The sequence below is a fragment of the Magnolia sinica genome, chromosome 13 (genome assembly GCF_029962835.1).
Source record: "Magnolia sinica isolate HGM2019 chromosome 13, MsV1, whole genome shotgun sequence".
Taxonomy (NCBI): domain Eukaryota; kingdom Viridiplantae; phylum Streptophyta; class Magnoliopsida; order Magnoliales; family Magnoliaceae; genus Magnolia; species Magnolia sinica.
Window position 1 is genome coordinate 75,212,381 of NC_080585.1, and position 15,159 is coordinate 75,227,539.

At 39.3% G+C, this 15,159-nt stretch overlaps 1 protein-coding gene across 2 annotated transcripts in view; it reads right to left on the minus strand.

Annotated features, from left to right (window-relative positions):
• Positions 1-8,428: 8,428 nt before the first annotated feature.
• LOC131223864 (ATP-dependent RNA helicase DBP2-like) overlaps positions 8,429-15,159 on the minus strand; it is an 81,702-nt gene continuing 74,971 nt past the window's right edge. Inside the window, exon 15 of one of the 2 annotated variants that reach the window (XM_058219393.1) lies at positions 8,429-8,884. The gene's annotated coding sequence lies outside the window, so the exon portion shown is untranslated. The remainder of the gene's footprint in view (positions 8,885-15,159) is intronic. The other variant, XM_058219391.1, reaches the window with a different exon arrangement.

The following is a 15,159-nucleotide window of genomic DNA, read 5'->3' on the forward strand; positions in this document are numbered from 1 at the left end:
CCTAGACCCCACGTAGAGTTTACAATCTCATTCAATCTAGTATAGAAGTCCATAAACATTTCATTTTCTTCCATACGTATTTCCCCAAATTTAGTTGTGAGGATTTGTATCTTAGATTTCTTAACAATTGAAGTACCCTCGTGTGTCATTTCCAATATATCCCAAGCTTGTTTTGCAGAATCACAGGATATTATCCAGTGATAGTGCACAAGTAATTGCATTTAGTGCTTTAGCAGTTGCACTACTCTCATTTTTCTGAAGTGTGGTCCAAGAGAAATATGGTATAACTTTCATAGATTTTGAACCATCAATCCCGGTTACTTCAGTGGTAGGGGGATCCATTCATTCACTGTGGATAGCCACACACTTTCATCCATGGATTTAAGGAAGATCCTCATCCTGGCTTTCCAATAGGCATAATTGGTACCATCGAAAGGTGGAGGCCTAGTGACTGAAAGGCTATCAAAATTTGACATCTTATATAAAGCTTAGATCGTTATTATGCTTTGATACCACTTGAAATGGCCAAGCTATATGTCCTAGAAGGGGGGGTGAATAGGACTATGCCAAATTTAAACTAAATACAGTGAAAATAAAGAAAGAGGGACAACTAAATAAATAAATTAATGCACAATGCTGAATGCAATCTCAAAATATTGATTGTTCTAAGGACAACCATGCACCATAAAAATGGCAGGGTAACCTTACTAGAACAAATAGAGAAACTGAAGCTCAAACTAATAAAGAGATAGTAAGAGATAAATTGTAGAAATATAAATCTAAACTATTACAACATTTCCCACTGATCTTGAAATAAAATGATTACAACATTCGCATCCACATATACATCCCATAAATGAATAATTAAAGATATGAAATATAAACCACGCAACCACAAAACACAAGGGATTATAGTGGTTCGCCTGTGTGTACACCAACTGTTAATAAACAGCCACACAGCTACTCCACTCCTAATATCCTCACACAGGGGATATCAGCATTCACTATCAAAGATAGGTTTTCCAGGTTCACCCAAAACCTTCACAATTGTGTCTTTCTCTGTGGGCTTACACAATTAAAAAAACTCATCTTCTAAGTTTCATGGGTCTCCTCAGATAACCAATACAATGAGATTTTTTTGGCAAATCACAAAAGAAAACCAAATGAAAGTAAATTACATAAACGTAAAATACCTAAATTTCTCCTTCGTTGTAGCAGCCCAGAAGAACCAAGTCGGAGTAGAGATTTGAATGTCAAAGTTCTATGTCCAATACTCACTTTATAATGGTTCTAGGTTCTAATAGATTTTAAATTAAACCAAATGGGGCTAGCTCTAATTGATTTTGATTCCAGAAAAAGGAAAAATGAAACTTCCTCTTTTTCAGATCAGATTGGAATACAAGAAACAAAATCAATTTTAAAAGCTAAAGAAAAAGAATATTAAACATACACACTTAGCTTAAATGGAGCACAGACTTATCTCTCAGAAGGCTGAATTAAATTAGCTTGAATTTCCTATTTTATTCTGAGATTCGTGCTCTATTCATAGGTGAGCAAATCACGTCTTCGACTGGTCTAAAGATCTCTACGACTGGTCGTAAAACCAACAGATATTTGAAAATTTAAGTGCGATAAGATCTCGCGGTTTCACGACTGGTCGTAGGTCTCCTTCAACTGGTCATAGGTTGCTCACGACTAGTTAAAGCTAGCCGAATTTCAACACTGTACTTTGAGTCGTAGGACCACGACTAGTCGAAGAAATAGTCAACACTATTCATACGACTAGTCGAATAGTCCCTAAGACTAGTCGAAGCCTAACAAAAAAATTTTGAATTTTGCAACAAACTTACGACTAATCCTGAAAATTCTTAGACAGGTCGAAGCAGTGTTAGGACTAGTCGAACAAAGTCCAAGACTAGTCTTAGAACAAATTAAACTCACTTATATAAAACATATGAATTATGTATCCAAGGTGCCTACTCTAAAGGTCAACCTAAGGTCAGTCATACCTCAATAGTGAAGTAAGGAAATTGAAACTTAGAGACGAGTGACCTTTGAAAATAATGAAGCTTGAAGTCTTGATGTAGCTCAAATTTGAAAGCTTCTTGAGATCTTGCATTATCCTTGTCTTGAATTAAGTCGAACAATCTCACTTTCTCGAGTCTTAACTTGTGAACAGTGCTTGTCAATCAAAGCTGATCTTGAGTAGAGCTTTGTTCTTCACATATGCAAGCTTCATAAAGTGTCTTTGGTACCACAAATTTGACAATAAAAAGGGGCTATAAACTATAGCACTTACAGCATTCTCTTAACTAGTGAACCAACTCCGATGAGGAGTCATGTGATGTGACGTACTTGTGTCGAGGTTCTACTCATCTTCATGATTGTCGTGCAGGTGTCCGATCATGGACATAGACAGTACATCACCACCACTTATCTCTTCATCAGATGTGACAACATTGGTCTCTTTGGAAGAAGTCGATGAATTTTCTTTCTTCTCTTTAGGATTGGTACAATCCTCCTTCATGTGTCCAGCCATCCCACAAGTTCAGCACTTTAGTTTTCCGTCGCCCATACCCTTGGATTTGGATCTAAATCTTGAAGATCATGTACCTTACTCAGAATTCCTGTCACTCGTAATCAGTACATCAGAAAATGTCCCTATGTCGCCGTTTAGCTTTCTCATAAACTTCCCTTAAAGGGCTGAGATAACGGTGTCGACACTTAGGATTTTATTTGTGGTGCGCATCGCGTCCTTGAACAACTTCTGCGATGCCGGAACGGAATTCAACAATATACATGCTTGTTCCTCATCTTTGATCACTTCCTCCATATCCAGCAGTTTGCAAACCAATTTATTAAAAATGCTTATGTGGGCCTCCAGATCTCTACCCTCAGCCATCTTGAAGATATACTACTGTAACTTCAAATGTAGACGATTTTTAGAGGATTTTTTTGCATAGATATCCTCTAACTTTGCCCATAATTTAGCCGCAGTTTTCTCCCTTAAAACATTGTAAAAAACCTCATCCATAAGACACAAACGGATGGAGGCTAAAGCATTATTATCAAGAATATCCCATTCTTCATCTTTCATAGTCGATTTTCGCCCCTCAAGAGCCTTAACCGCTCCTTGCTTAGTTAATAGACTAATTATCTTAATCTTTCATAACTTAAAATTATTTTTGCCCGAGTACTTCTCAATATCAAACTGGTACTTCTCATTATTATTAATCCTACAGATTCAGATCTATGCTCCAACGATTACTCTAATACCACTTGTTGGGATCTGGTCTCCGAATCACACAGATATGAACTAGAACTAGCAATCCAAGATCACCAAGCAAACACAAGAGAACACAAAGATTTAACGTGGAAAACTATTGCGAGAAAAAACCACGGCACAAAGCAATAGAAATCCACTATGAAAGCACAGATTACAAAGAGAGAAGACTTACCTAATTTGAACAACCTCGAATCTCACCCTTGTTACACTCTTTACAAACCCTAGAACCCTTCTAGAAACCCTTGGAATACCTTTAGAACCCTTAGCATTGTTTTAGAAAGACCTTAGGGACTCCTATTTATAGTTTAGGAAACTCTACTTTCACACCGACTTGGAATAGTTTGAAAATCACCTCAAATTTACACAGTACACACACAGTCTGCATAGCCTTCGACTAGTCGAGTCAGAGCTTCGATTGGTCGAAGGACCCCTTCAACTGGTCGAGCCTATCCTTCAACTAGTCAAGCATCCCAAAAATTCCAAATATATTATTGCTGGACTTCGATCCGAACTTTGTTCGACTAGTTGAACTTTTCAGATTTAAGACATCTATTAACAACATGGTTAATGATTTTCTTTAGTGTAGGATGATTCTATTCTAAATGCGGAGATACAAAAATGGGACTAAGAAAACTTAGATTTCTAATATGACAGGATACATAATTTCAATAAGCCATAGAGCATATGTCCAGAGAAGACGTGATGATGCATAGGATGACACGTATCACTTAGTGTACGGTCTCTACATCTCATAGTTCTCTTATAAGTTTTAAGTCGTGGTGCACCTATTTCATCCAAGCCGATTTGAGTTGCAAACCAAAAATGTAGCCATGATCACTTGCATTAATGCTTCATTAAACTTGCAATCATTTCCCTTTTCAACCCCCTTGAATACCATTTCAATAATTTTTAAGGTCTTTAAAGGGTAAAAGGTAATGTGGTAGCTTGGGATTGGTAGAGGGGAAGGAGGTGCCACATGGCACTCTCACATGAGTTGAAAAGATTAGTAAAATGGTAAATAGGTGAAAGTACATAGGAGTTCGAGGTCCTAACACAGCCGTCTTCTATAGGAGAGCAGCAACTGTTCCTCTAAGTTCATTTTTGAGACGGGACAGTAATTAGATTATCGCCCCTTGGCTTTGCTTTGAACCTTGGTTGGTTGGCTCATTTGGCTTGAAAAGTTGTTTAGGCTTGGTTGTTGGATTGAGTAATGGCTAGTGTTTATACCTTATTCGATCGGATCCCATTTTGGTTGGATTCATGCAGATTACAAGTGTTTAAGGTTAATGGTGGAAAGATTCCAATGCGAATGAGCCACTAAATTTCAGGATATTACTATCACGTGTCTTACACATGACAAGTGATCATTGAGGCGTGACCGAGTAACCAAATGATTGGTTAGTCAATAGTCAAGTTACTACGAATACTAAACATGGGTTAAAGTCTCAAGAAGGACCAGATCGTGGGAAGAATCTGGAAGCTGAGCATGGACAAAGACCGTTGTGGTAACTGTTTTATCGTGAGAATGATCTAGAATGGCTGGATCAAAGTTATAAATAGAAGAAGATATGAACAAGAAAAAATGTCTCACACCAACCCAAATTATCCTCAAATTATCATTCAATTATCTTGTCAAATTTACATTCCATAGTGTAATCGCAGGCTATATCAAGTACTTTCTTTCCTTTAGAGTAATCATTTACTTATTGCAATTACTTTCTTTCCTTAGTATAATCTGTAACATAAATATAGTAGTCGATAGCTCTTCAGTATTTGAGTTTTCAATTATCACTTCACATTCCACCCTTCATGCATTAAGAAAGTCTTTTTGTACGGAAGGCAAAAGAAGAACCCATCATCAAAGGACGAACCACACCCTCTGACCATCGCCTAATTTATTTACACTTTAAGCGAGTGGCTGAATAGGCGACCGATCTCCTCAGACCTCGATCATACCCAGTGTTTGTCTGCTTTGGCGCTCAGGGTAATTGTTGTTCAATTTGAGTTGGGAATGCAATCCCAATTCTGGCACGCCCATGCACCTTTCACCAGTGCTAGGAAGAGGAATGTCGAAACAATGGTGAACAAATGGCTAGTTAAAAGTAAAACTAGCAACCGTTCCAATTATGAAGGGAGAAATACATGGTTGACATTTTCTCATAGCCACATTCCCAATCAAATCTTTTTGGCCATCAATTCATGGTGCACGCGACAACTTGAAACATGTGGGCAATAGTTAGGCCATTCATCTGGTGGATGCCCTTGAACATGCCATAGTCCAATCATGTCAGTCCACATCCATTTGGCTGAACCTTTGGGCACACTAACGTCTCTATTGGAGTTTATGCACGGCCAAGAGCGTATTTAGTTGCACCGAATTTCAAGAATATTTATGAAATTCATCGAAATTATGTTTTCCGCAGATAATATTGTTCTACTTCGTGACCCCCATATGGCTATATAAAAGCATTTCCATTTATCATTCTAAATAGAAGTATGTAATATTTTCACCTTCTAATCATGTTAATTTTTATTTTCTGATTTTTTATATAATCACATAACACTCTCTCTCTCTCTCTAACAATTATTGGGCCCACATGATAGATGGTCAAAGTTCACGTGGGTTTCAGTTTGGATACCAATAATAAGGGGGCTTAACATGATTGTGGTACCTAGCCTTTTGTAAATCATTTATCTAACAAAGACAGTTTTGAAAATCCACCACTTGATTGGAGCCCATCTTGACGTATGTGTTTTATCCAGGCTGTCCATCTATTTTTAAAGATCGTTTAAGGGAGTGGGCCCAAAAAGGAGGCAAATTTAAGACTCAAGTGGACCACACCAAGGAAATTATAGGTACGGAACACTTACCATTGAAACCTCTTGGGGTACATAAAGTTTTGGATCAGTTCCCTTCATCCAAGTCTGACTGACCTTATGAGCAGGTTGTATGGCAAACAAACATCATGGTGGACCCTAAGAAGGTTTTAATGATGGCATCATTGTCACCATTGTTTCATGTAGTGTGGTCTACTCAAGTCTTAGATCTTCCTCTTTTTGGGTAGGATGCCCTAAACTAATTGCTTAAAATGAAACGACGGCATGGATGAAACACATACATCATGGTGTAACCCACAAAGCCTCTGTTAGGACTGTCCGTCTCTAGCTAGGTCCCAGTGGAGGTAATAACCAATCAACGTCCTCTACAGCCGTTTTAAGGGGAAGCCAATTAGGTGAGACCTTGCCTCACCGAAGACCGTCTGGTCCTTTCCATGGGGCCTACCTTGATGTATGTATTCTATATCATTGCCCTCCATCCATTTTTCCATCAGATGAATGCCCTACCATTAAAAGCTTCTTGAGGCGTACCTTGATACCTTAATGTTTCCGTTGTGTTTATTTTCCATCTAATCTACTGATAAGATCACATAAGCATGGATTAAGGGAAAAAACAATATTAAGTTAATCCAAAACTTTTGTGGTCCATTAATGGCCAATCACTACTATTTCCTATGGTATGGTCCACCTGATAATTGGATATGTTTCATTTTTAGATAATGCCCTAAAATCATCTAGAAAATGGATGGACAGTGTGGATACAAAATATATACATCATGGCGGGTTCCACAGTGAGGGTCTCACCATCTTAATCAATACGTAATCTCACCTAATCCATTTTCATTTTAAGGGACTTCAACTTCTCTCTTTTTTCTACCCATACACCACAACGGGTAGTTGTTAGGCAATCTCAAGTGTAAGATTGCGTTGTGGTAATAAACTCGGTGAGATTGATATCGTCCACAAGGAATTGGTGAGAATACAACGAAGATAACCGATTGTTTGGGTTTTTAATCTAGCGAAAAAGTAATTAATGTTAGTACACTGTTTGTCAATCACGTGATTCATTGTGTCAAAAAATTGGTTGAGCCCTTGGAAGCTAAAAACTGAAAACCAGAATGGAGGTAAAGCATCAAGGAGCAAAGAACATGTAATTATGTTTATTGAATTTACTAAGTAGTTCACATCGACAGAAGAGTTTTATATCTCCCATCAAAATATTTGCCAATATTGTATTTTTATAGAAAGTGTCTTATAGAATCTTACGACTTTCCCCCATTTTTCCCTCCCCAAAATGCGTTCCCATAAAATAACATCCACAGAAAATGTACATTCTCTCCTTTTATTTTCCGAGCCTAAACGTTTTTCTCTCCATTGAAAATAAATTTAGAGTATCTTGGAAGTAGTGTTAATCTTTATGGGGGGCTATTTGTTTGTTTTTTTTTTTTTTTTTTTTCACCGAAAGTGATTTGATTTCCAGTACAGATGATATCTTGATTGTATCAAATAAAAGAGCTTGTGGTCCTACACATTTATGCAATCTGAAACATTTACCAAGTGGGCCCTAGTGGAGATATGCACAACCGAAGCCTCACCCCAATCAGGTAATCCAAGTCACTGATTGGTGAACTCTTTGGCGATGCAACTGAACTAGTAAAAACTGGACGTCGATTGCATGAACTTGCCACCCAACCTGGCGTGATTTGAGTGTCCACCAAACGTGGCATGATTGAAGTGAGCCACATGCTAGATGAAGGCTGCGCAAAGCATATTTGAAAGTTTTTATGCCGAGTGGGTGTATAGCTCCTCAACAAGATATCCCACCTGGCCTAATCAAATCATGCCATGTTAGGCTGCCACTGAGATCTGTGCCCAATGAATCGTTGCCACATCAGGTCACCGTGATGTATGGGTCTTAGGTGTTATCTACACTGTCCATCCATTTTTTTTCATATCACGTCCTGTAAATTCAGCATGGGCAATCCAAATTGGTAAACAGTATAGGATGCAGACTAGCATACAAACGACTGTAGGTTAACCCTTTTTTTACAACCAGTTTGCCCCCGTTATGTGATGATATTTTTAATGGAAAAAATCAAAACAAGAAACTTCTGACAGCTTAACGTTAGTAGCATACTATCGTTTGTTGGTGATGGGGCACCATCCAGGGCACACATGAAATTTTGACCCTCTTGTTCACATGGGGCCGTTGCATGCCAGTGCAGCCAGATCCAAGGGCCCCACATCCATTTCTGAATTCATATTCATGTTTCCATCCCACACTCCCAGTCTACCCAGAAGATCGACACATGAACAATGGAGTTCTTTTGATATGGATAGGTAATCAAGTTACAAATCTTACCATTGTTTCCATGACAGGTTAACATCTCCGGATAATTTCATAGACGATTGGGGGACATTATTAGCCCATCAACCATCCATGTGGAGCTGGAAGGCATGTAAACAATCTAGGACCTTTGGAAGGTAGTCCCTGGCTGAATGGAGTGCTGGACGGAACAGAGATTGCTTGTTCGACCCCAATCACCGTACAGTACCTCTAAACTACGAAGGTGCTGATTCAAGATTCTGAAAGGGATCATCAAGCAACCAATCTTTTGCTAGAAAGGGCGCAACATCAACAGAGTAACTGTAATTAGAGGCACAAAAGGGCTGTATATTAATGCACTTACAACATGTCATCAAAAGCCCCCATGTCTCAACGCCATGCACCTTCCAAAGACACCTTCCACTTTCAACAGTCTGCAACAAAATGGACCCAAATTTATGTCATGAGCATATATCAGAACCCCGCCAGTATGCATGAAGATGACATGTATCATAACAGATTTCTGAAATTCAGCAGACATACTGTTTGGCAATGCTCCTGATTCAATAAATCTATGCAGAGCCCATGGTTCAGCTGGCCAGAGTATTGAACTGATGAACCCACATGAATGAGGGATGCCTCCTGGAAAATCCGACCCTTTGGTTGGTGACCTAACCTACTAATAAAGAATCGGAAAAAAAAAGTAGTCCACAATGCACCAAAGAAGTCTGGTATCGATGGTTCAGAATAATTCTTGTCTGAAAATGTTTCAGGCCACCTCCATCCATGGCGGAGCCCATCCAATCAATAGTGTGGATGAATCCCTGAACCATGTGCCTCACATGTACAAAATCTCAAACTTTTGGACAGGAAACAAAACGACAGAAAACAAAAATGTTGCAGTAATTACAAAGAGTAAACATAAAATGCCTTGCACGAGCCAGTACTCCATGCATGTTGGGACTGCCTCCCTCCCTCCCTAAAATGCCTTGCACGAGCCAGTACTACATGCAGGTTGGGACGAGCCACTACTCCATGCAGATTGGGACTGCCTCCCTCCCTCTGACTGGTAAATAGTGGTGTAATTTCTAAAAGGGTATTTCTGTAATTTCCATATACGAGATTGAACATTGCACGCCCGCTGCTATAGAAAATGCAACTTACTAATTCTAAAGCACTCCTAGCAACTTTCTACAGTACTTGGACTTTTCTAAGCTCATTACATCTCAGAAGTATTACTTTATTTTCAGCAAAAATCCCTACAATAAAGATCATCTATATATCAAACAATAAAGATCATCTATATATCAAAATTGAAAACAAAAACAATCTACAACCGTGCAAACTAAATTGCTAGCCAAGATAGCTTAGAAAGTAATTTTCGCTTGATTTCAGATATCAAACCTTTAACTAATCTTGGTTGATTTGAAAATTCATCCAATAAACTTGGTTCTAAGTTGTATCGGTTTTGTCCCAAACCAGGACAGTACACAGACCCCTAGAAATGCCCCTAGCTCATTCTGACTCATCCATAATTGGTCTGACTCACTTCCATTTCATCCAAGGCACAGGTGTTGTGACCAACACTTTTACCACTTTTTTTAAAATTCATTTCAACTTCTTGAATTTGCTGCTTATGAACTGATAGCAAGGTTTGGCAATCATCCAAAACCACTGTATCATTGAATACAAACCGTTTTTGGTACCCAACAAGATGGTGCACCATACTTGTGCATAATATTAGGGGGTGAATCAGGCCGAATCTCACTGAATTGGCCATATCAGGCTGGCTCAAACGAGTTGGGGCAATTTGGACCAAGTCACCCTGTGCGACTCACAGAATAAACAAGGGTAGTTGTGTGGGGCCCACAATTGTTATCTAAAATCCACCCTGTCCATCAGGTGTGCTGCAAAATGTTTTGCCCTGGGCCCAAAAATCAGGCCAATCCATAACTCAGGTGGGCCATAAAACAAGGAACAATGGAGGAGGATGCCCAACATAGAAATGAAAATATATTATGTGGGACCACTGTGGTGTGTATATGATATCCAACATGTTCATGGGGTCTGCCTAACAAAGATTAAGGGACACCACAAATATCAAGCCAATCCAAAAAAAAAAGGTGGGCCACACAACTAGAATTTGAAGGTTTCGGAATATTTTTACATTTTGTGGTGTGACCCACATGAATTTTGGATCAGGACTTTTGAAGCATCCCTTCTTCATGCTGGACACATCAATAGGCCCAAAAAAATACTCCATGCTATGGCTCCCAATACCATAGGAGCGAGTTTGCTGCAATAACTGACACCTTCCTTTTTTAACGAAGGAGAATTATATGACACTTCGCTAGAGTATGAAGCTTGATATGCAAATAGTATGCAATTGTACACACGACACACATTACCTCAATTTATGCAGGATAAATTGTCGAACCAACTGTTGTTAAGTCACAATTCCAAAATCAGATTGGTTCCTAACTCTCTACTTGGTGGACACTTGTTTGGTGCTACAGAACCATTAGGTATTATGCAATTTCTCAGTAATTTCTAAACATCTGTGTATCATCCATCACATGCTGCCATAGTATCAAACTTTTTTCCTTGTGCCAGAGATGTATTGGCTTAGGTGGGGACTAATACAGGTACATTGAAACTGATTTTTAATCCTTGGCTGATAGGGCTATTTATGAGCTGAAGAATGTGCAAAGGTAGAGGGGGAGAGGGAGAGAGAAGGCTTTTTTGTTTAAAAGGAGTGCAACCCATATTTATGAGCTAGTGGGTGTATGCATGAGTTTATTGGGTGAAAAGGTCGACTCCTTGCGAAAATAGGCCCATCCCTTCATAATTAAATATGGAAATGCCATAATTTCATTAATGTGAGGTATTGGGCAATTCTCAGGCCAAATTTTTATACAGCTCCCTCAAGGGTTCTCAGATTGTATGAGTGGGATCCAACATTCCATTATCTAAATCATTCTTAACAATACTATTTTCCCTGATTCTTCCTTTTTCTTATAGTTTTTGTCTAGTTTTCTTGATTTTTGTAGATTTTATATATATATATATATATATATATATATATATATATATATATATATATATATATATATATTCTAGTATCAGTTTCTTGAAATTTTATATTTCTTTTTCTATCTCATCTATTTGCTCATGGGATTTGTAGGCATGTCTTTTGTCCTTATACTCAACAAAATGGAATTGTCGAGCACAAAGATCAACATAGCACAAGATGGGGTTGATCCTTATTTTCATATTAAGGTCCCTTCTTTGCTTTTGGCTGAAGCCTTTCTCTACTGCTGCTTTCCTCATTAACCATCTTCCTACCCATATTTATAAGTTATAACAATGATTATCATATAATATTCTTTTTCACCAACTTCCTAATTATCCTTGTATTATGGTCTTTGGGTGCCTCTACTTTCCTAAGCTCTCATCTTTCCTAGAAGATCAAATTCTGTTCCAAGTCTCTTCCGAAAGTTTTTCATGGGTTTAGTAATTAAAAAAAAAAAAAAAAAAAGGGTATCATTTTTGTCATCCATAAACTGGGTATGTGTCTCTCACGTCACGCTTTGTTTTCCTTAGGTTGATGGTCACTCTAAACTCCCATCTCAAGGGGAGGTATGAGTTTAGTCACCCATTTTTGTCTCCTTTGTAACTTGATTTTTCTTCCTCCACTTTAGGGGAGATTCTCTCCTCCCTAATTGGTGAAGAGTGATCTTCGATTTTTGTGTCTTCTCCATACCATCCTCTCAAGGTATATCATTATCGACCCAAGATTACTCGCCCCCTCCCCACCTCTTCCTCCATTAATCCAATGACCATCCACCTATATGCTCGCCATGCACAGTCCCATCTTCCACTTATTCATCTGCTTGCTCATTCTAATCCATTATGCTCTTCTTACCTCTCTTCAAGCTGAATCTGAACCTTCTCGCTACATTGTTGCCTCTAGGTTGCCTCATTGGTGACGGGCTATGATGGATGGGATGTCTACTCTCCAAGAAATGGATAATGGACTCATATTCACCAACATCCAACATGAATGTTGTTGGCAATTGCTGGGTCTATTGAACTTACTATTGATGGTTCAATCGAACGTTACAAGGCTCAACTTGTAGCCAAAGGCTATAATCAGTAGTAAAGACTTGGTGAATATAAAGTGTAGAAGACAAGAGTTTTAACTCTATCTCCGGTGATATGAGCAATTGGATTCTGCAAATCTCAACAGAGAAAAGGAGCGCAGAATGGCCTATTCTCTATGTTTGCAGAACATCCCATCTCCCTCTCTTCAACTGATCTACGCCAGGGGTTTGAGAATCTAAGCCATGTATCTAATATGTTCGTCCCTAAGGCCAAGCCATCCGGTGCAGCAAGGGATTCATCCTTGTAGGATTCTGGCGTGAAGGCAAAGCTAGTGCTGCATGATTAAGGTACTAAATGGGGCCCATGTAGCTAGTAGGGTGATTGAGGTTCTGCAGCTAAAGATGTTGATAGTCACATTGACCTCTCAAGTCCCTTGAAATTTTAAAAGGTGAATCCTGTTTGGTTGCCTAATTGGGAGAGCTCTATTACAATTCGTGCCCCTCGTTTAGAGATGCTCCCGTGCTCAAGGAAAATAGATGAGATCATGGAAGTCGAGTCCCAAATCAATCTCCCAACACGTCCCAGGAGCTGAGAAATAGTGTTGTTATCTACTACAGGGAGTGGCTGAGTTGCATGATCCTTCTAATCAGGTGTGACTCCTTAATGTGGACATAACACCACCACTCCGTACATATCAAAGACATAGGCGTTGACGGGCTACATCGACAGTTTCATTTTGGCTAGGCGAGTAATGGTGATCACCAGTGGTCATCGGCGAGCATTAGAAAAGCATGGATGGCATGGATCATATTTGGAGATCACCTCATCGTTGATCTTGGTCTACATGATTGTCCATCCGTTGGATCGTCTTATGTCCCATCATGGGGCCATCCGATGGTTGGATTATGTTGGACCCTTTTGTCAGTTAGTTCTTTTATGTTACTTGATGATTTGGACATTTTAGTTTGTGATTGGACAGTGGACATTTATTTGCTATATAAGATATTTTTTGGGAGAGTAGATTACACTTTTTACCATTTAGGACATAATAGTATTTTGCTTTTGTTACTGAAGGGGTAGAATTGTCGTTTCAACAAATTTTTGCTATAAAATAAAACAAGAGGGGTGGGGAGGTCCAACCCTATTGTGAATTTGGAGAAAAATCTAAGAAGGCCTTGTAGGAGTTCCTTTATTCTTCCTTCATCGCTATGAAGGCTAGATCTTTAGATAGAAGCCTAAAGAGTGTAAAGTCACTCTATCCTTCGTCCCTAAAATCCTTCCTCTTCCACTTCATGTTTGATGGATCGTAGGTGGTAGATCCCTTTGAATTTTCAAATCCAAATATAAGATTTTATCTTTCATTATCCTCACTTGAAACTTATTTTACTTGTATCCTAAGGGCCACCTCAACCATCTTCCATTATTATCGGACCCAACTCATGCATGGATCGCAAACTTTCACCTATTGAACCCGGATTTCCTATGCTAGTAGGAAGATCTTTATCTTCCTTGGGCCCAATTTTCTTAGTGCTTTGTTTGGTCAAAGGGCTGATGACTATGATTTGGCCTCGAATCATCCTCGTCATCTCTTGGGCTTCACGTTATTTGCATGTGCATCACACTTTAGCTTGGTTATTTTTATATATTCCTTTGATTTTAAATTAGATCTCAGTCACATAGCTCGATTTGCATCATTCTACATCACTCCTGCTTCGAATCATGCTTCAGAATTGCGCTCACACTCCACTTCCTAGTCGTTTATACTTGCCAACATTTTAAAACAGACACTTTCCCACACTCGTACCCGAATTTGTGTTGCTTCTCTTCACGCTTGATGCAACTATAGGTGAGTCTTCTCCATGTTGGGCCTTACTGGTGGAATCCTTAAAGTAGTCACAGTTCAACAAGTCCAAAGTCAAAGTGGCAAAGGATTTCCCTTTGAAGCTTCCTTCTGTCCTTCTAGTCATAAGATGTCCAGGAGTTCTCAAACAATGAATCCATGAAGGTCTTGGGCTTCAACTCAGTTGAACCATGTGCCCATTGGCAGTATCCCTTAATGGAGGATCCTAGATCATAATATGTGGAGCTCTAACCCATGCTTGGACGGCTCAAATCCTAGTCGAGGAAGGGTCCTAGACATTGACCCCGAGGTGCTCCGATGGGGTCTCGAGCAGATCTGGTGGTGGCCGGTTCATCGTTCCCAGTTTGCATGGTGATCTCGACCTCGACAGTTTTCCGTTTACCCTGTGAGATTGTCAGAAGCAAAGGACGACGATCTAGGTCGAGAACCACCTCTTGGTTTGACAGATGATAAGGGATAGGTGTGGCTTGTTAACATTTTGATTCCATCCATCAGTCAGTTTGCCCTGCGATGCAGCAAGGGCTAAGAAGGTGCCTTCAACAAAGTGGATGGTCATCATGGTGTAGCTAGTTGGCCATGTGCTTTGCAGTCAAATTCATTCAAGATACATGCAATTATGAAAGTCTAAGGATGGGGGCAATGTTTTAAATATCAACGATATTGGCCGATGTATCCCACGATATATATTGTATCATACCTGTGCGATACGAAACACACAGGTAGTGCCGATATATCCCACATGTT